At 57.2% G+C, this 20,496-nt stretch overlaps 1 protein-coding gene across 4 annotated transcripts in view; it reads right to left on the bottom strand.

The window, feature by feature from the left end:
* Positions 1-19,585, bottom strand: part of Prr5 (proline rich 5) — a 49,446-nt gene extending 29,861 nt beyond the window's left edge. Inside the window, exon 1 of one of the 4 annotated variants that reach the window (XM_045151533.1) lies at positions 19,570-19,585. The gene's annotated coding sequence lies outside the window, so the exon portion shown is untranslated. Of the gene's footprint in view, positions 1-12,949; positions 13,055-19,569 lie in introns of those variants that run through there. The other 3 variants (XM_045151531.1, XM_045151535.1, XM_045151536.1) reach the window with 3 other exon arrangements.
* Positions 19,586-20,496: the final 911 nt, after the last annotated feature.

The following is a 20,496-nucleotide window of genomic DNA, read 5'->3' as shown; positions in this document are numbered from 1 at the left end:
CCCGCGGCGGCGGCGCGGCAGCGTGGAGCGCCCGGCGCAAACGAAGGCGAGGGGGCGGGGCCTCCGGGCGTGGGCGTGGCCTCCGGGCGTGGGCGGGGCCTCGCCTGGGGGCGGGGCTGGCATCTCTGAGGCTGCAGCTGCCAGGGCGCCAGTCAGCCCTCTTGGGGGTCACGCTTAGCCCCTCCAAGGGCCACACGTACCCACAGGAAGCCATCACACAAGGGACATGCAGTTAAGTCCTAAGTGTCCACCCAAGCACCCAACACGCAATAGTGCGGTCACACACACACACACACCATTCACGGTGACCTCCAAGTCCCCAGCACTGTTTCCTGCAAAGTCACCCCTCTTCAGCCCTTCCTCCTTGGAAAAGACTGTGCCCACAGACATGCCTCCAGACCCCTTCACGTGAACCGGCTCCCCTCCCCCCCCCCGCACTTGGCTGTTCTTGGCGGCCCCCTCAGGGGCCTGGAAAGAGGCTGGGGTCCCCTAAGACTGGGGCCTCGCTTGACTGCCTGGAGGAACTGCTGGATTGGGGCTTGAAGAAATGAAGGACAGTGACTCCCCCATTCTAGGTGCCCTCTCCTATGGCAGAAGCCAGTGGGGGTCTCCTAAGTCCCTGTGACTGGGAGGAATGATCTTAGCAAGGAAAGGCACAGCCTTGGGGCATCTGCACCCTTAGATGCTTCTCATTGAAGGCACTGGGCACACAGGGTGAAATAACCCACCTAGTGCTCTGCCATCTAAACATGGCACACTGGGCCTAACCCAGGCTTCCTAAGCGCACAGTGCACATCCCCTGGCACAGCTTCCTCAGCCAAGCTCTCCTGCTGCCCCCAGGGCAGGGGACGAGCATGGCCTCTGATGACATGCAGGAGAGCCTTGAGCAACGTCATGATTCAATTCCAACCAACCAGCTTCTCCCAGGCACCCAATGTGTGCCAGACATTACCCTACCTCATTCTAGGAGGCAGAGTCCTCAACAGACAACTCCGTGTCCCCAAGAATTCCCACAAAGCCTCTCGCCACCAGCCTGAGACACTGTGAAATGAGAGCCTGAAAGAGCCGGTTCCCCTTCCTCTCTAGCAGGCAATGGTCCCCAGCTGCCCAGAACATTCCATGGAGGACCAGGCTGGGGCTAACAGTGAAGAAGGTGCCCACTGGTCTCCGCGCTGGGTGGAGGTGACAATGGCTGGCATGAGCTTGACCCATCTGGTGACAAGGAAGCCATGACTGGAAAGATGAGGCATGTGGAGTTGGGGCGTGGGAAGGGCCTCAACTCACTGTAGCAAAGTGGGGTGAGAGCGTTCACCTGGACTGATGTGTTGCGCTGGGCACGTCAGCTGGGAGCCTGGCTCAGGCAAACAGGAAGGAGCCTGCTTGGCCTCTTTCCAGCCACACCCACACGTACAGGACACTGCACACTGTGTTTTACATCCCAAACCACATTCCATATCCAGACACGGTTTTCTTACCTTGTACAAAGTTTAGATGAATGTCCCAAAGCAATTACTGAATTGTCACTGAAAAGAATGGGATGATGGAAATAGCAGCCCAAGCTAGGGCATGGTTGTGGCCGTTGGCATGGCTTTGGGGGCCTGTGGTTACCCAGCACTGGCCTTGAGGGACCTAGGTGGGTGCTCCCCAGTCCCTGGACAAGCTGTGGCCTCAGGCACGTTAATTCTCCAGAGCTCAGTCCCTATGTGGGGCATGGGCACTTCAAAGACAGCATCAGCTTCCCTGTTCCTCCGTGCCCAGGCCAATGCCTTTGGGTTCCTCTGCAGACCCTCTGCTTTGGCCCTGCTGACATCTCTGCCCTTGACCACAGACCCCTCCTGACCACTATCTGGGGCACATCAGCTGCCTCAAAAGTTCCTCCCGCCCAGCCCAGAGTGGTAATGCACACGTTTAATCTCAGCACTCGGGAGGCAGAGGTAGGAGGGTCACTGTGAGTTCAAGGCCACCCTGAGACAACAGAGGGAATTCCAGGTCAGCCTGGGCTGGAAGGAGACCCTACCTTAAAAAAAAACAAAACAACTGCCAGGCATGGTGGCGCACGCCTTTAATCCCAGCACTTGGGAGGCAGAGGTAGGAGGACTGCCGTGAGTTCGAGGCCACCCTGAGACTCCATAGTGAATTCCAGGTCAGCCGGGCTACAGTGAGACCCTACCTCAACCCCCCCCCAAAAAAAACCCCAAACAAAAAAAAAACAACAAACAAAAAGTCTCTCCTGTTGTCTCCCTGGTGGTGGCTGGAGATGGCCCAACACATGAGCCCTCGCCACCAAGCTCCCACTGCCCTGAGGAGCAAGTCCAGGGCCTCCAATCCTCGTGGTACCTTCAGAACTGCAGGCCCCCAATTCCCCACAATGTCCTTTCTGAAGGTCATCCTCCCCTTCTCTAACTCCCGTGGTTAGGCTCAAGGGTAGCCACCCTGTCATGTGATGATTTTTCCATCATCCACCATAAGCCAGGAGAGGAGGGACTGTAATTGGATCACGGTTCCATTCCCCAAGCCTAGCACACAGTAGGTGCTCAATATATATCTGGCTGAATGGCTGGATCCACCCTCATCTCACACCACACAGGGGGAGGCCACATTGCACAGAGGGGAGAGAGTCCAGTGAAGTCCTTGGTTCAGGCATGCACGCAGGCAGGGCAAGATCTGGGGCGGCCTTGGGCAGGGCCTGTCTGGCAGGAGGGAGCTGCTCGGGATGCTACAGGAGGAAGATGAGAGGCCCATGGCCGAGGCAGGGCTGCTGCGCCCTCTGTGGGAAGGAGGCTGGGGTGCAGCCAGAGGCGGGAAGTGGGAGAGCAGGTAGCTCCAGGGCGAAAGTATGAAGTGCATTCATAATCCAGCACTACACAGGTGGAGGCAGGAGAATTGTCTTGAGTTTGAGGCCACCTTGGGCTATTATATAGTGAGATCCAGGCTCTCTAGGCTACAGTGTAAGTCCCTGTTTCCAAAAGAAGAGGAAAAGGAGGAGGAAGAGAAGAAATAATCCCTAGTGTATGAAGGAGTGAGCTGTCCCCCCCCCCGACACCCCAGCCCCAGCACCGATTTGCAGTCAACACCCACAGCCAGTACCAGGAATACAGGGGAGACGCGGGGGTGAAGGTGCCGCCCTATGCTGGGGCTGGGCGCAGGCAGAGCGGGGGTGCAGCTCCCCAGGCCTGGAAATCCAAGGCAGAAGCTGGGAGGAGGCAAGACCATCACAAACCTCAGAGCAGACACAAGCGGAGGGTCGCGGGCCAAGCCTGGGCCCTAAACGCGTTCCTATGGCCAGCAGTGTCAGAGAGAGAGAACCTTCCAGCCCTGAACTGCACGCAACCAGCTCGGACGGGAAAGAGGATGAGACAGACTCCGCATATGGCTTCTCTGGAGGTATCAGTGCCACACCCGTGGGGTCAGGGTCCCAGGACAGCTCTTTCAAGCAGATGCAAAGCCCCCAGGTGCTCCCTGGACCCTCCACGCGTGGGTGAAGGCTTGGGAGGGGCCAGGAGATCGAGGGCTTGTACTGGAGGAGCTGGCCCGGGCTGCGTGGCTCTGAGACTCTTGGCTAAGGACATAAGAGACAGACACGGAGGCTTATCTATACACTCCCTAAGAACCCAAACTTCATTTCAACCCCCACCTGGCCAGTAGGGTACAGGGAACTGGTGTAGGACTCTGGCCACTAAGGGAGACCCCAAGAGCCCCAGGGCTTGTCCTTCTGATGGGAGTGAGCCCCTGGATAGGCAGTCAGCACTGGGATCCTCATGGCCCTGTCATCTGGCCAGCTGACCTCTAGGGCCTCAATGTACCTGTTTGGAAGATGGGCATGGTCAAAGGTTGGGGTACTTCCTCCACGAGTGAATTTAAGGGGTAAGGGAGAGAGAACCTGAAATGCTTAGGGACCACGTGCTCCTCACAGGCAGGGGATGGTGGCTTGGATTCCTCTGATCCCCGTGGAAGAACAGTACTAAAGGGCTGGCCCAGGGGGTTCATCTGGGCACAGTGCTCCCAAACTCGGACCCCTGACATCTAGTCCGCTGGCATGGGCTCCCAGTGTGGTACTAGCTGTTCCTTTCCCGTGTCCATCAAAGGGGCGGAAGGCTTACCCTGAAGGAGCCAGTGGAGGTGGGTCCCTGCCCGGGATGGGGAGGATAGAAAGGTACAGAGGTGGCACTTCAATACACTGCCGTATGTGGTCCTTGGAAGGCTGCAGAGTACCCTGGATGAGGGCTCACATCTCACAGGCAGAGAAACCGAGGCTCGGGGAGGCTGAGGTACCTCCCAAAGTCAGAGTTGGCAAGTGCAAGGCTGAAGCTGGAGCCCGTCCAGATGAGCAGCAAACGGACAGCCCCCCTCTGCGTGGTCACTGACCTCAGCAAACACACCAGCACTGGGTTCTCCCCACAGGCAACGCCCTGCTCCGGAGGGGCACTTCTGCCCTCTGGTGGCGAAGCTCAGTGCTGCCTCTGAGCCAAGCTGGCGCCGTCCTTCCAGCAGCCAGAACTAAGAGTGGGTGTGTGAGGTTCCGGCACCCAGAGTGGGGCCAGCAGGTGGCGAGGGGTGCGCTGTGGCTCTGCCCCTCCATCTCATGCCCCTTGGGTAAGACTCATCCCTTCTCTGAGTGGGCAGGGACGAAGTCACAACTGGTCAAGCAGGGGCATGGTGGGCCACAACAATCATGAGCTCACAGGGTCCCACCAGTGGTGTTAGCCACCAGCACTGCGACAGTGAGAAGGGACCCTGAGCCAGGGTGTTTGATGTTCAGTTAGCTCACGTCAACACAGGGTGAAGTGAGGCTGGGATTGTGGGGAGGCCCCTTTCCCTGTATCCCGAAGCCAGATGGCTGCCTGGCATCTAAGAACGGGGCAGGAACCTGCTGGGCACATGGGAAGCAGCGTGTGCCATGTCCTGGTGTTCTGTGAATGGAGAGGACTCTTGTCAGCTCCCTGTTGTCCTCTCTGAGCCTCCACAGCCTGGTCCCAATCCTCCATGTTTAATACTGTTTCCCTCCCAACTCCGGGTATCTGAGGGGTTCTGAATAGCAAAGATCGCTCATCTCCAACACCTTAATCTCATCAATGTGGCCCAGGAGACTGTCCCTCCAAGCCTCAGTTTCCCACTTGTGAAGGAGAGCTTGAACTTCTGAAGAGAGCTTCTGAAGGTTCTTTAAGGTGAGCATTTTAGAACCCTGATTCTGATCTGTCATTAAGTGCCCGGGAATAAAGAGGTTGAACTGGAGCTGGATCGTGGCCCTGCAGAGTGGAAGCCTTGACTTGCCTTGCTGAGAACCTTCCTGGCTGGCCCTCACCTCCCTGGGCCTCAGTTTCCTCATCCTGAGGATAGAGGGATAAAATCAGTGCCCACAGCGCCGGCGGAGCACTTGGCCATGAGCAGCCCCTTAACTTCTAAATGATCACAAGGTGGCACCTGCTGCTACACTGTTGACTGCTGAGCCAGCTGGGGCTAAGTGACTTATCCAAGGTCACCCGGCGAGACACAGCCTGCTGTGATCCAAACCTAAGTGGGCTGCGCTCAGCTCTCTCCCACCCCTTTGAGGACCCAGCCCAGAACAGCCCTGCAGGATACTACCGTTACTTTCTTTAACCAATATCACAACACAGGTGATACTGGCAGAACTCTGCTTAGGGAGAACGGGGCCAGCCCCACACCTGTGCCACCCCATAATCTCATTCCTTGCAGCCTCCTGTTCCACCAGCCCATCCATTGTCATGCACCCAGTTTGGATCCAAAAGAACAGGCTGCCTGCCAGCTAAGTCCGGTGAATTCAGACCGCTCACTAGTAATCCCAGCACGCAGGAGGCTGAGGCAGAGGACTGCCATGAGTTCAGGGCAGCCTGGGACACACACACACACACACACACACACACACACACACACACGAGGTTCTATCTCTGTGTCCAAGAGTGTAACCTGATTGGGATATAGGTACTTCCTGACGCCATCAGGTTGAAACAAGGTCATACTGGAGTAAGGTAACTGATGTCCTTGTAAGAAAGATACAGGGACACAGACACCCACAGGGGAAGGCCATGTGACCAAGGAGACAGACACTGGAGAGCCACAGCTCTGTGCCAAGAGACGTCAAGGACCGCGAGGCGGCCAGACACCGGCGGAGGCACGCAGAGCCCAGCTTTGCCAGCGCCTCACTCTCAGGCTTCCGGAACTTGGCAGAACAAGTTCCTGCTACAGGCCTCCAGCCCAGGGTCTTTTGTTAGGGCGCCCTAGGACATAACACTGCTGTCCTTAAAAGGGGCCCCCCATGCCCAAGTCCTGGCTGAGCTGTGGGCATCAAAGCTCAGCTGGCTGCAGACCCCTCATGCCCTAGCCCTTCTTTCTCCACCAGCAACAGAAGACGTGGGAAGTGGGCCGGCGCCTCTGCCTGCCATCGTGGCCTTTTCACGTGACTCCTTGACCATGGATTCACGCCGAGCCAGGGCGGGCCTGCGCCTCCACTCCTACGTGGGGACCGAGGCGGGGCAGCAGACAGGCGGAGGGCCAGGCAGGGCGCCAGCGTCACTCCCCCTCTGTTCTCTTAGCATGGCGCTTCCTTGACAGCAGCCTTTTCTTAGAAGAATCCTTGGAAAGACCGAATCAGCTCCTGCTACCGCCACCCAGGCAGCGCTCAGACACCTGTGCGCAGGCGTGACGGGGATCAGTCTGGAGAGTTCTTTTCTACTCTTCGTGCCCCACCTTCCCCTTAACCCTTCCGGGCAGCAAGGGCTGCTTGCCATCAGGAAGCTAGGTCCAACCTGGAGGGCAGGAAGCCAGCAGAACCAACCCTTGGCTACCCAAATGAAGCTCAAAGAGCCAGCTAGGGTGGCCACCAGGTTGTCCGGATGCCACCAGGCCCTCATTGAGGGGCGGGGGTGTCCCTAGCAACACTCAACTTCAGCAACTAAGAAGCCATTATCTGAGGAAGAAGAGATTAAGTGTCCCTGGGCTGACACACTGTGGAGAAAGACGGAGACAAACCCCACCGGCCAAGCTTGGTTCCTTCCATCCCACCCATGAAGGAGAATGGCCACAGGCAGCCTGGAGGGTGGAAGAGGACGAAGGGCCCCCAGGGCCTTGGACATCAAGGCCTGGGAAAACAGTGCCTCTTACTTGGCACCTGCCATGCCAGCCCAGGCCACTGAGGCAGATGCTGCGGTTCCAAATGCTGAGGTCACTGCAGGGTCACCAGTGAGTGAGAAGCAGGGTCAGGATTGGCCCTGGGGTCCCTGTCCTGTCCCATTTGTCAACCGCAGGTAGTGAGATTAGAATCCTCCTAGGGACAGCTGGGCCTTTGTCACTGAAGCCTGGGCAGGCGGGGCTGGGGTTCTGGGACCCTGACACCCTGCTATCCTTCACAGCCTACCCTGGGCCAGTAGCCTGTGGGCTCAAGACACCTCCGCAGGGTTGTGACCTGGCCTTTCTGCCACCTGCTGGGATCCTTGGGCTACCCAGGTGAGTCCCTGCCTACCTGCACAGGTCTTCAGACTAGACCAGGCCCTGTGCGCCAGGGAAAACAGTGGTTGACACTAGCCTGGCCCAGAATCCCCCTCTGCTCCATGCTACCCTTCCCATTGGCTATTTCTTTTATCATGGGGGGGGGGAGGGAAGAGAATTGGCGCACCAGGGTCTCCAGCCACTGCTATTGAACTCTAGACGCATGCACCACCTTGTGTGTCTGGCTAATGTGGGATTTGGGGAGTCAAATATGGGTCCTTAGGCTTCACAGGCAAGTGCCTTCATTGCTAAGCCATCTCTCCTGCCCCCATTGGCCAGTTTTTTTAAATGTATTTACTTATTTATCCTCACTTGGGCTCACAAAGCAAGTAAAAGCGAGATGAAAACCCAACATTTCTTCCTTCCTTTTGTGTCTATCTCTTTGCTCTGGGTCACCTCCTTACCCCCCGCACATAGGCGTGACCGTCCCAAGCCACCCCACCCCATCGTGGCTCAAGGCATAAGGAGTAACTGAGGCACTTTACTGTCGGCTTTTACCACGGCCTATTCCAGATCCACAAAAGGTGCCCCAGCGCCTCCAGTCATTTGTCTTAAATTTACAGTCGCCTTGGAGTCCAGCAACAGCAGGTCTGATAGGTAAACATGTTTATGAAACTAGCCCCAAGCAATGGTGAACCTCAGAGCCTTGGGACAGGCCATGCCCCACAAGAGAGTCACAATCTGGTGACAGGCTGCTCCCTGGAACAGGAATGATCCAGTTTAGAGGAACCAGGTGTGAGAAAACAACTGCACCTCAGACCACCCGACAGAAATGGAGCCGAGACAAGTCGAGACAAGGATCACCCAGGCCTACTTCACCGTGTGTACTTTTTGAGACACAGTCTCACATTATAGACCAGGCTGGCCTGAACTCTGTACGGATATGTAGCCCAAACTGGCTGGCTCTATACTCTCAGCAATCCTCCTGCCTCATCCTCTTGAGTGCTGAAATTACGAGTGTGATCATCACACCTAGCATCTCTAACCCTACCTGTGGCTTCTCTACCCCAGCCATGAAGAAGCCGAGCTGTGGCCTTTCTCCAGTCCCACCTGCTCAGCCTGGGAAAGGGACCCCCTTGCTGCCCAGTGGGGGTGGGGCCTCCTCAACAATCCCCCCATTCTGAGGGGTAAAGGATCCATCCTGGGCTAGAACGGGTGAGTCTTGTCCTCGACTCATCAGAACTTTCTTCCATTTTATGGAATGAGGTGTTACTGATTGTAGAATCACAAAGGAAGGCAGATTACAATCTTCAAACCTTCATCCTCCTTCACTGTTGTCACAGCTAACCTGCCCACTCCTCCCTGTGGCCTCAGACTCTAACCTGCCCAGCTGTCAGGCTCCCCTTGGGCCTCCCCAGCCGGCAGCAGCCCTGTGTCCCATGAACCGGCTCAGCCTTCCTCCCCTCCCCTCCTCCCTCCCTCTGCAGTGATTAGATCTTGGACTGGGTGCTACTGGGACTCTGGCTTCTGTGGAGGGAGGTAAACACCCAGTGGCTACTTCATGCCTGGGCTGCCTCTTTTCTGAACCCTTTCATTCACCAGGGGGCTTCCTTCTCCTGCTAGCCTAGCCCTCTGGCATCCCTGCTTCCTCTCCCTCATCCCCACCGAGGCATGTGCTCTTTCCCTGCTCCACCCAACCACCCTGGCCAGAGCACCTCCTCTTGCTCCTCCGGGGACAAAGCTCCTGTCCCCAGCCCTCACCGTGCTTCTGCCCAAGCCACAGCCGACCTCCATGTGCTCACCCAGAGTGTGCCATCTAGCCTGCGGGGCATTCAGTCCCACATGGAGGTGGTTTAGACGTCTTGACCCCACACTTGGGGTAAAATGTCCTGTTGCAGACGCTCTCCTGAGTGTCTGAAAAGCTCTGTCCAGGGCACCAATGGCAGACCATGCAATATTACTCCCCATCCAAGGGGACAAAGGAGGGACCCCAAGCATGTCAGACACTCCAGGAGGAACTGCTACAGACAGGGATGAATCACCAAGCCCACGAACAGGAATCCAGGCTTCCCAGCGCTCCAAAGGCAACCTGCGGTTTGGAGGGTCGGCTCCAAACAGAGTGTGTGTTAGAAGTGGCCATGGGCAGGGCTCTCTCTCCTAGATGCGTGGTGCTGGCCTTAGGAAGATAAGGGATGAACAATTCACAGGACCAGAGAGCCTGAAAACTGTCAGTGAGGTCCCAGAAGTGACAAGGAGAAAATCATACCATCTCCTAAGCATACAAATGAGTTTAAGAAAGCAAGGCACATCACCAGGCCAGTATGATAAAACTGTCATTAGTAAGACACTGAAAGCCAGGCGGGTGTGGTGGCACACACCTGTAATTCCAACACGGAGAAGGTGGAGGTTGGAGAATCAGGAGTTCAAGGTCATCCTTGGCTTCATAGTGAGACCGAGGCCAGTCTGGGCTACATGTGACCCTGTCTCAAAAAACTATAATAACATCAGGATGTGTACGACTGCCATCACCAAGAGAGACAGGATTAATATCAGCACCAAGATGCTCACAGCATTAAGACTATAACAAGGCTGGAGAGGGTTCGGTGGTTAAGGCACTTGCCTGGAACACCTAACAACCCAGGTGAGATTCCCTAGTACCCACATAAAGCCAGGTGCACAAGGTGCATCTGGAGTTCATTTGCAGTGGCTGGAGGCCATGGCATGCCTCTCTCTCTCTCTCTTCTTTATCTCTCTGCTTGCAAATAAAAGGGTGAAAATATTTTTTAAAAGATGTTATTGCTGGAGAGATGGCTTAGCAGTTAAGCGCTTGCCTGTGAAGCCTAAGGATCCTGGTTCAAGGCTCGAATTCCCCAGGACCCACGTTAGCCAGATGCACAAGGGGGCGCACGCATCTGGAGTTCGTTTGCAGTAACCTCCACTAGTGTGCTCAGACTAACAAGAGGGTTAAATAGCAGGGCACTGATGCCCGCTGAAATCCGGGTGTTTAGTGAAAGAGCAGCAGCCCCTGGGGTGGACAGGAAGTGCAGAGACCATGGGGCAAAAACCAAACTGGCCGTCATGGGATGGGCCGCTGAGCAGGCAGACGTGGTATGAAATGGGGAGCAGGGCCTGCTCCTAGTGAATGGCAGGCCCAGGAGAAATCTGCCCTCCTGATCCAGCGAGGTGATGGGAAACCTTGCCTGGCTCCACTTGCACTTTCAGTGGGAAAGATTTTGATTTTGGTCATCAGTGCCCCATGTTGGCCTCAAAGGGACCTTAGCCAGCAGTGAGGCAGGTCAAAGCTGCTTGGCAGCCACAGTAAGTGACAGGTCTGCTCTGTGCTGCTTTCTGGGCTTCACCCCTGGCCCATCCCTCACTGGCCACAGTGTCCCTTTCACACTGCCCTCCCTGCACTGGGCTGCCACCTCCTGGCCGATCTCCTGCTATGACCACAGGCATCTCTGAGCAGGGTAGTCTGATCATGTCTTCACCCTTCCATGGGTCCCACATCTAGCTGGCTGTGCAGCACAGGAATCTTGGGGTTCCAGGGCTAGGCTCTTCCACACAGTGATGCCCTATCACTGAGACAGACAAGCCAAATGGGGGTTCACACCTCCCCAGCTATGTGCCCAGTCCACTAGCCGCTCCAAGTAGAAGGGATGGAGGGCTCCCACATCTCCTCTGCCTGTGTCTGGCAAGCACAGAGTTCCCAAGAACCTGCTGACCCTCAGGTGAGCAGCTGGCATCTAATAGAACCTGGAAGTACCAGACGCATTCCTCAGGTGGGTCCAGGAAAGGAACAGGAGGTCTTTGTGGATGGAGCTACCCACAGGGCTACCTCTGAAAGGCCAGGTATCCTGTTAAACTGCATTAGTCAGTCTCCCCCATCAGACTGTCTGGTTGGTCTCTCCCATCAGACTGACTGGTTTAGCCACCCTCATCATATTGTCTGGCCAGCCTTCCCCATCACACTTTCTGGCTGGCCTCCCCCATCAGACTGTCTGGTTGGCATCCTCCATCAGGCTGTGTTTGCCTAGCCTCTGCCATCTGGCTGAGTGTTCCTATGGCCATCGTCCTCAGGGTTTAGCTCAAGACTTTCAACACATATCCGAAGTCACTGAAGGAACTCTATTAAATTCTAAAAATGCAGAAGATAGAAGAGAAAGGATCCACTAGAGAAAGCTGCTGGGCCTACTGGGGCATCTTCTGTCACTCTTACTCACGCCTGGCTGTGCATGTGTGTCAGCCACCGAGGGACCAGCCCAGCTCAACCTGCCCTGTTCCAAGCGTGCCCGCTGGATGAGAGCCCAGAGGTCCTTCGCTCCCATCAGCCTCCTGCCCTTGAAGGTCAGTCAAGTGAGACCATCTGCAGGGACCTGGCCAGACAGGGTCTCATCCTCCCCTGGGTGCCTGACACCCTCTCCTCTGCCTTCACCCACTGGACACTACAGCCCAGGTACAGAAAGGTAGAGCAAGTGTCTCTCAAAGCCAGGGCAGGACCCCAGGCAGGTTGGAAGGTACCTGGTCCCTGCTGGGTAGTCAGGAAGGCTTCTTGGAAGGCAGCTTGCTGCTGGGGCTTGAGAAACCAGCAGGGGGAGGGGCAGGAAGGGGACCAGAAGAGCCAGCAGAGCAGTAGCGGAGGCTGGGGAGGGAGGGCCAGGCTGGGCAGGCAGAACAAGGCTTTAGGGTACAGCCGGCAGCCAAGGACGAGATGGCCCAGCCAGAACTGGGGCTTGGCAAGGCCTGGCCACCCACAGGGTCCTCACCAGTGGCTCATGTGGCCATCTCCCTCTCCCACCCTCAGCCACTATGGCAGAAGCCGCAGGGACCAGAACAAGGCTTGGGAACTCAAGCACCTCAGAAACACTTCTGTTGGCCCCAACCCGCCCATCCTCCAGGATTCCAGGCCGCTGCCTGGCAAGCCAACTCCAGGCTCTGCCAGAGCTTTTCTCCAGGCGGGAGGCCTTCCAAAGGCCCATCTTGGCCCATCCAGCCTCAGTGAGGTGAACACACGAGGGAGATCAGAAAGGCGGCTCACCCCCAGTCAGAGATCTAAGAATGAGGCTCAGCGAAAGGGAGCAGCCTGCCGAAGCCACACAGCACAGCCCCCCCCCCCAGGCCTGGGGGCCCGATGCCCTTCTCCTTTGCACTGCCCCCCCCCCCCATGGCACAATCTAGATTGTTTTATGAATGGGTGAACAGAAGACTCAACAGCCCGGGCGCTCTCACTCTCCACGCAGCAGAAGGAAGGTGCCATCTGCCGCTGTTTTTGTTGTCGCTGCGACTTGGAAAACCAAAAGCACAAACGTGAAGTCCCAGGGGTGTGTCACATCAGGGTGGACAGACAGGCTGGCCCCGGCTCTGCGCTCCGAGTCGGGCTTCTCGGGGACAGGGGTTTCCATCAGCAGACAAGCGCCAAGTCCCCACTGGGGGGCCTGCCCCGATGGCCAGCAGCTTCCGTGAAGCCTCACCCCTCACACCCACTCTACACGGACACAGGACCTACCTTGCCGGGAGCCCAGAGCACTCAGAAGCAGGAGGGCAGGAGGAACCAAGGCCTGTCTGCCGGTGACCTTGGCCAAGGCCTGCACCATCAGGAGGGGCTAAAGGCCACTCAGCCCTCACCACGCAGGGCACCCTGGCCTTGGGGGCCAATGGCTTACATATTAAAAGCCATCCATGCGGCCACAGGGCAGAGACCCAGCAAGCAGGGCAGGGGGCTTCCCCAGGCTGTGACTCAGCGCAACTCAAGAGGATGCATGCAGCCAGCCTGGGGGAGCTGCCTACGGCGCCCCGTGCAGGGAAGCCCAGCTGCCCGGTTCCTGATAAATATTTTATCGGGTGCTCACAGCAGGCCCTGGCCAGGTGCGTGTAGCCTCGGAGTCCACAGCACACCCCTTCCTGCCCAGGCAGGAGATGACTGCGAGGGGAGGAGTGTGGGGGCTGGTGCAGGGCCAGGTCAGCAGATTGATAGCTCCTCTCATACCTGTCCCAAGGTGACCTCAAGGCAGCTTGGCTCAGCTTAACACACAACCCTGTAGCCCCCCCCAAAACTTTTCCCTGCCCTGCTGGGTTCTAGACTCGGCTGCGCCCCTTACACAAATCCACCCTTTTTTACTCCACCTAGAAAGCCAGCTGGACTCTGCCCCTTTATCCTGCTGACCCCAGTGCCACCACCTCCAGGAAGCCCTCCTGCTCTGTGACCCTGGGGCACACCCATCACCCTCTCAGAACCTGGCTCTACAATGAAACTCATGATCTTCACTCATGGAGACATCAAGATGTAAGATGAGCTGGGTGTGGCAGCGCACGCCTTTAATCCCAGCACTCGGGAGGCAGAGGTAGGAGGATCGCCGAGAGTTCCGGGCCACCCTGAGACTCCATAGTGAATTCCAGGTCAGCCTGGGCTGGAGTGAGACCTTACCTCAAGAAAAAAAAAAGAGGTAAGGTGATGGTGGCACCTCACCCACCTGGAAGTCATTCTAGCTGGGAGACTGGATATGCGGAATCAGGTCCGGTGGGCCCGGGACCATCAAGAACAAGAGGAAAGCAGCTGGGTGTGGGGCTGATGTGTATAACCCTAGCACTGAGAGGGCTGAGGCAGGAGGATCAACAGAGAGCTCCAACCAAGCCTGGGGCAGTCTGACTCAACAAAACCAATGCTGCTCGGAGGTGTGGTCGCCGGCGAGGCTTCGGTCTCTTTGGGTTTTATAGTCTGGCCCTGGCAGCTTCAGCACTGACACAGGCTGGTGCACATGCGGGTTTATCAAACATTCACTATCTGCTCGCCGTCTTTTTCTTTCTTCTGCATGCTTGCGTGCGTGCGTGTGCGCTTAGTGTGGTGTGTGTAGTGTGATGTGTGTGTGGTGTATGCACAACTGTATGCCCTTCTGGGGCCCCATGCCCTTGCCCGCCGCAGGGAGTACGGCCCTTCAATGGCAGGAGTCAAACGTGGAGTTCTGATCGCTCTCCAGCCCATCTGCTGCCAGTCTCTTAGCAATACAGGAGCTTGCTGTTTTTTTGCCCAGGCCCAGGCAATTCCCTGGTCTCTCTCCCCTCTGCAGGATTGGGTTGACAGGCCTGCGTGGCCACACCCAGCTGCTGGCATGGGATTAGGAGCTTTGGACAAGATGGACGCAACTCTCAGCGATGTGAGTGGGGCCTTCCCTCCTCGCAGCAGGCTCCTGGCCCCTCCCACCCTGGTCTTTTCCAGGTCCACACTGAGTCTGTGTACAAGGGACAACAACTCTACCTACCCGAGTCCTGCACTACCAATCACACCCCACGGCAGCGAGCTCCCCAGCTCTGAGTAATCAAGCAGGGGAGATGTGTCTGTCTACCAAGCAGTGGCCAGGATGGATGGCTTCTGGTCCGCCTAAGCCAGACCCCAGGATCTTATTGTCTGAGTGCCTTTGGACAAGACACTGATCCCTGCCCCACCTTCTTCATCTGGACAAGGGGCCACAAGAGTGCAATGACCTCACAGGGCCCGCAGAGAACGAAATGGGGTCAGATGGGTGTGCCTGTGACCTGACTTCTCCAGGCTTCTTCAACCCCAGTGGTGGCGTTTGAGTATCGACACTACATGGCCCTACCTTCCCCACCCAGGAGCCAAACAGGTAGAAAGCAAAATTCTCATTTTATTGATGAGAAAGCCAAGGTGTGGAGAGTAACCCCTCAAATTCAAAGGGGTGTCCATGGAGGAACCGGGACCAGAACGTGGATCTTCTAGAACCAAGAGGGACTATCCTCCAGGCTGGGCATTGTCTCCTGCCCATGTCTCTGGCCTGGTTTCTCTTTTGGGCACCACAGCAGGTTGATCCGTTTTGCTAGACAAACTGCCTTTGCAATTTAATGATGACCTCTAACCAGTCCAGCAAGCAAATTTTGAGAATCTTCCAGAAGATGATAACTTACACAGGGGTCTAAGGAGCCCAGATGATGGCTCTTGATGGTGAAGATTCTTGGAGGCATGTCTTTACATTCAAACAGTGCGTGGCTGGCTGGCACACGTGTGCCAGAGAAACTCAGGTCTGAGTTTTGGCCCCTTCTCTAGTGGATCCCTAGGCCTCAATTGCCTGCCTGCTCATTGGGCACAACTCTGGTTACCACCTGGACTGTTCAGAGGGTAGATGGAGCCTGGGCAAGCCTCCATGGAGCCTGGCATGGAGCTGGTGCACGGGACCTATGACACCCCTCCCTCCCTCCCTCCCTCCCTTTCTTCCTTCCTTCACCAAGCTTCACATCAAAACCAAGTAGAAGGTCTACTGAGAGGTGTGCACGGCTGCTGCACAAAGGCGGCAAAAGGGACCTTTCCCCGACCCCACCCCCCCACGTGCCCGAGCTCTGAGATCGTCAAGGCACAGTAGCAAACCCACCTCTGTCCCATCCTGTGGGGCAGGTACAGATGGCATGGGCTGCCTCTGTGGGTCCCTGTGCTCTGCACCAAACGGGCATATCTGTCTCCTCCTCAGCCTTCACCCGAGTCCTCCCAAACGCCACAACACTGTTGTCAGTATTCGTGGTGATGCCGCAGCTTGGGGCCAGGATGACCTTCCGAGAGTTCACAGCTCTGCAAGACCACTGTCATGGAAGAGGCTCTCACCGTCACAATGCTATTCCAAGATGCCGCATCCACAGCATGTTCTCACCCTGCCTCACCAACTGAGATGCCCTTGTCTGGGGCTATCCCAGTGCCCCATCACACAACGTCCTTTAATTCTCACCATGGGCTGGGGGTGTAGATGCACACAGCCCTGGGCCAACCCCCAGTACCGCCTGACACGGGGCATGGTGGTGCCCACCTGTACTTTCCGCACTGGAGGGTGGAGGCAGGAGGATCAGATGTTCAAGGCCATTTACAGCTACATAGTGAGTTTGAGGCTAGCCTGGGCTTCATGAGAACTTGACTCACAATAAAAAAAAAAAATTCTTGGGCTGGAGAGATGGCTTAGTGGTCAAAGTGTTTACCTGCAAAGCCAAAGGACCCAGGTTCCAGTCTCTAGGACCCACATAAACCAGACGCACAAGGTAGCACATGCATCTGGAGTTTGTTTGCAGAGGCTGGAGGAGACCCATCTCTTTCTCTCTCTCTCAAATCAACAAAAATAAAATATTTAAAACAAAATTTTAATCCTCACGATGACCCTAAAGCAGTGGCGGCAATCCTCTCCATTTTGTAGACAAAACAGGAGGCAGCCAAAGGCCGGGGAGCTTGCCCAGGCCACACAGCTGGCAAGGGTGGGCAGGCCCAACCAAGGCAGCCAGCCCCAAGTGCCCTGCCTCAGTCCCCAAAGGCATATATATATATGCACACACACACACACATACATACATACATATATATATACATATATAAATATATATATATATATATACACATACATATAAATATATATATTTATTTATTTATATTCATTCCAACCCTGGCTCTGCAAGGGAAAGAACCTTGGCTCAAAGGGGCCAGCTACTGTGGCAGGTGCCTCCCCTCCTACTTGTTCCGTCTCTCTCTTGGTTTAAGGATGGAAACTGAGGCATGAGGGCAGCCCCAGCACTATCTGGGCTCTGAGGTTTAGGGTTTCCAAGGTCCCCAAGAAACAAGCTCTTATGGCTGCCAGGCCCCCATTCCTGCCCAGTACAGTGGCATACACTTGTAGTCCAGCACTCGAGGGCTGAGGCCGAATCACTGCCTAGGCAACGGAGCGAGTCTCTGTCTCTTAAGAAGAAAAGTCCGGATAAGACCCAATTTGAAGACACAAATAAGGAACGTGGCTAAAAGACAAAAAGAGCATTCTGCTATCACCAGAAAGTCACGGCCTTGTTCCCATGGCTCTGTCTTCCTAACGCCCCAACCTTCTGCTGCCCATTTCCTGCCTCTGAATTGAAAGTGGCTGTTCCCACCCAGTGCCCTGCAGCCATCTTGGGCTCCAAGGACAGGGTGCCCAGCTCTGCCATTTAACGTGGGGCACCACTGTCCCCACTGCCTGATCCTCCAGGTCTGTATCCCAGGACACATGTCCTTGGCTCCCTGTGGAAGGGCTCTGTCTCCAGGGTTGACTCCTTCCCCACAGGCCACTGCAGGCCTGGGGAAGTTTCTCTGAATCAAGGCTTTCCCTGTCTCTCCGTGGGGTCTCATGAGAGCTCTGCGCTCCTCCAAATGCTCTGGGACAACACGCGGCCACAGAACATGGGGCGCCGGGTGGGGCCAGCTGAGTTAGGAGTTGTCTGGGTGGCACTGTTGTCCTCCCTCAGGCCTGCTTTGCTCGTAGAAGCTGACATCACACGGCGCTGCCCCGCTCTGCCTCCCCAGGCAGTTTTGCCCAGCCAGTCTGGGCCTCTCAAGCCATCCATTAGAAACAAAAGCCATTTTCCAACCAGCGTCTACACAAACAGTCTCTCTGCTGGGAGGAAACCCTCCCATCTCCAGCTATTAGCAGTCGCCTCTCACACACAGCGCGCCCATCTTGTGACTCTCCAGCCACATCCCGTGCCCTCGCAGCGCGCCAGGCTCTGCACTCTTGGAACCCCCTACCCCCAGCTGTGCCAATGTGGGAACAACAACTGACCCGTAGTTTTCAGATGAGGGCACTGAGGACCAGAGAAACACAGTGACTTGTCCAAGGCCACCCAGCTGCCCGGCCTGGGGCTGACTCAGACAGACCCAGCACCGCAGCAGCCCCTACCTCACAGTTCCACAAAGGCCTGGGAACTCCAGAATTGGCAGCATGACCCCTTGGGAGGTCATATGCTCTGACTCATGGGGGACTTGTGCTCACAGAGGAAAGTGGCTGCTCAGAGACACAACAGAGCCTGGCAAGGCCCTGTCCTGGGGACTGCCCACTGCCTGCCAGCTCAAAAGGTAGAGATCCTTGCCCCCGGGGAAGTCACACTTGAATGCACACTAGGATAGAGGTGGAAGACTGCAAAGCAAATGCAGATTCCTGGGACCCCCCCCCCCCCAGTAGCAGGTGCAGGATGCGCCTGGCGATCTGCATTTTATCAAATCTTTATTGAAGATAGAGGGTGCCTGGGGACCTAACTTGGACAACTCCTAGCTTACTTCGGGAGAAATTCTCTGGGCTGGCCCCTGGCAAGGAGATGCCCGCCCTTCTGGCTTTTGGGATTCTGGACAGAGATGCAGGCACAACCCTATTCTCACCAAGCTCATCTCTAGCCACTCCACAGTGATGCCATGCTCCCCAGTCCTCAGCGCCCACCTTGCCACTCTCACCCAGACAACAGGGAAGTAGAGGCCCTTGGGAGCAAGAGGCCCAGGGGCATGGCCAAATCCATGTTCTGTGGCCTGCAGACTAGGGGTCTTCCCCAGGGCCAGTGCTTCTCCCTCGCCTTGACTCCAGCGAGGAACGTCTAAGAAAGCGTCAGGCCTGCTCATGGGAATGCCTGTAGCAATCAGGCATTTGTCCAGAAGCTCAGACCCTGGCCAGCAGATCTGATATCCCCACCTGTCAGGGGACAGAGGGAGACAGTCCACTAAGTGCTCCAACCCTTGGGCCTGCTCCCTCCTCCATCCTCTGTGTAAGGCCAGCTCCCTTGCCAGGAGGTGGCTGGAGGCCCAGGCCAGAGGCCAGGGGGCTGGGAGCCACAGTCTGAGCCAGGCTGGGATCTGAAACCAGGGTCTCCCTCCCTCGACCATCTTTGTTTGCTCTATGAAGGGGGGGGCCAATGGAAAAGGAGGAGAGGCTGCGGTAGAGAGGAAGCGGCTTGGGGAGGACCAACGGATGTCAAGGCTGCAGGTCCGGGGGCTTTACGGACCGCAGGGAGACCCACCCACAGAGACAGAGAAACTCCGAGATCCGAGAGGGAGGCGGGGCGGGGCGGGGCGGGGACCTGGGAGAGACAAGCTGGGAAGGTCCCAGGAGGCTGGTGGTGGGGAGGTGGCTAAATCCCCTCCGGGGGTCGCCCCTGCCCAGCCGATCGCATCGACCCCTACCCCACCAGGGCCCGGAACGGCGTGACACACACGCGCGCGCGCACACACACACGCACGCCACCCGCAGGCGCCGCCCGGGGACTCGCCTTCCACGGGATGCGCGTGTCGCCCCCCAGACCCGCACTCTTCCTCCCGCCGGGCTTCGGGGGAGGGGGAACCCCGCAGCCGCCGCTCACCTCGGTCCCCGAGCCGCCGCCGCCGCCGCCGCCGCCACCACCGCGCAGAGCCGCCGGGTGGCGGGGGGAGGAGCCGCTGAGGCCCCGCCCCGCGCAGGCCCCGCCCCTCGCGCAGGCCCCGCCCACCGGTAGGCCCCGCCCCGCCCGCGGAGGCCCCGTTTCCAGCCGGCGCGGGCCGGGAGCATCGCTGTCCCCGGCAGTCGGCGCGCGCGCACCGGGACCGCGACAGGCCCGCGGCGGGACGCGGACCCGCCCACCGTGCCGGCCTGCAGCTCGGACCCCCGGGTCTCCCGCTCCGCGCACTGCTCAAGCTGCGGGCAATGCGTCCAGCAGAGGGCGATCCAGGATCACCGGGCCACCGGGATCGGCTCTGGGGCCGGGACGCCCGGCGGTCCTCAAGCCCCCGACATCCTCTGCCCAAGCCCGGCCTGAGGTGGGAGGAGAAACCTCAGACTCGAGCCCGGTCCTGAGTCGCGGGGCCAGCAGTGGAGGAGGAAGGATGGGGTCCATCTACCTCTAGGGGTTCTCCTGCCGCCCCGGGGCTACAGCATCACACAGTTCCAGGTTGCTTGAGGCTCGGAGCCATTCCCAGGTTCTGTGCAGTCTGAGAAGAAATGTCCTTCTGGGAACACCCAACACCGCACGTCCATCACCCTGTATCACATAGCTAACTAACACCCCACACCCTGAACCCACATCCGTGTTTTTACGCCCCACTCTTCATTTAAGTGAGCCCCTCATTCTTTGAGACCCCTTCTCCTGGTGATGTAGGTGAGGAGGTGACTTGCACACGAGGAATTTCCTGGCCTGACTGGCGGGGATTTGGGTGGGAGCCAGGAAGTGGCTCTGGGGACCTGAATGCCCATGTAGGCCAGCCAGCGGCGATAGTTACAGGTCATTAAGCCTTCGTGTGTAGAGATGGGCTGA

This window comes from Jaculus jaculus, chromosome 6, assembly GCF_020740685.1.
Source record: "Jaculus jaculus isolate mJacJac1 chromosome 6, mJacJac1.mat.Y.cur, whole genome shotgun sequence".
Lineage (NCBI taxonomy): Eukaryota > Metazoa > Chordata > Mammalia > Rodentia > Dipodidae > Jaculus > Jaculus jaculus.
The sequence above is the reverse complement of the archived record's forward strand: the minus strand, read 5'-3'. Positions and strand labels throughout refer to the sequence as shown.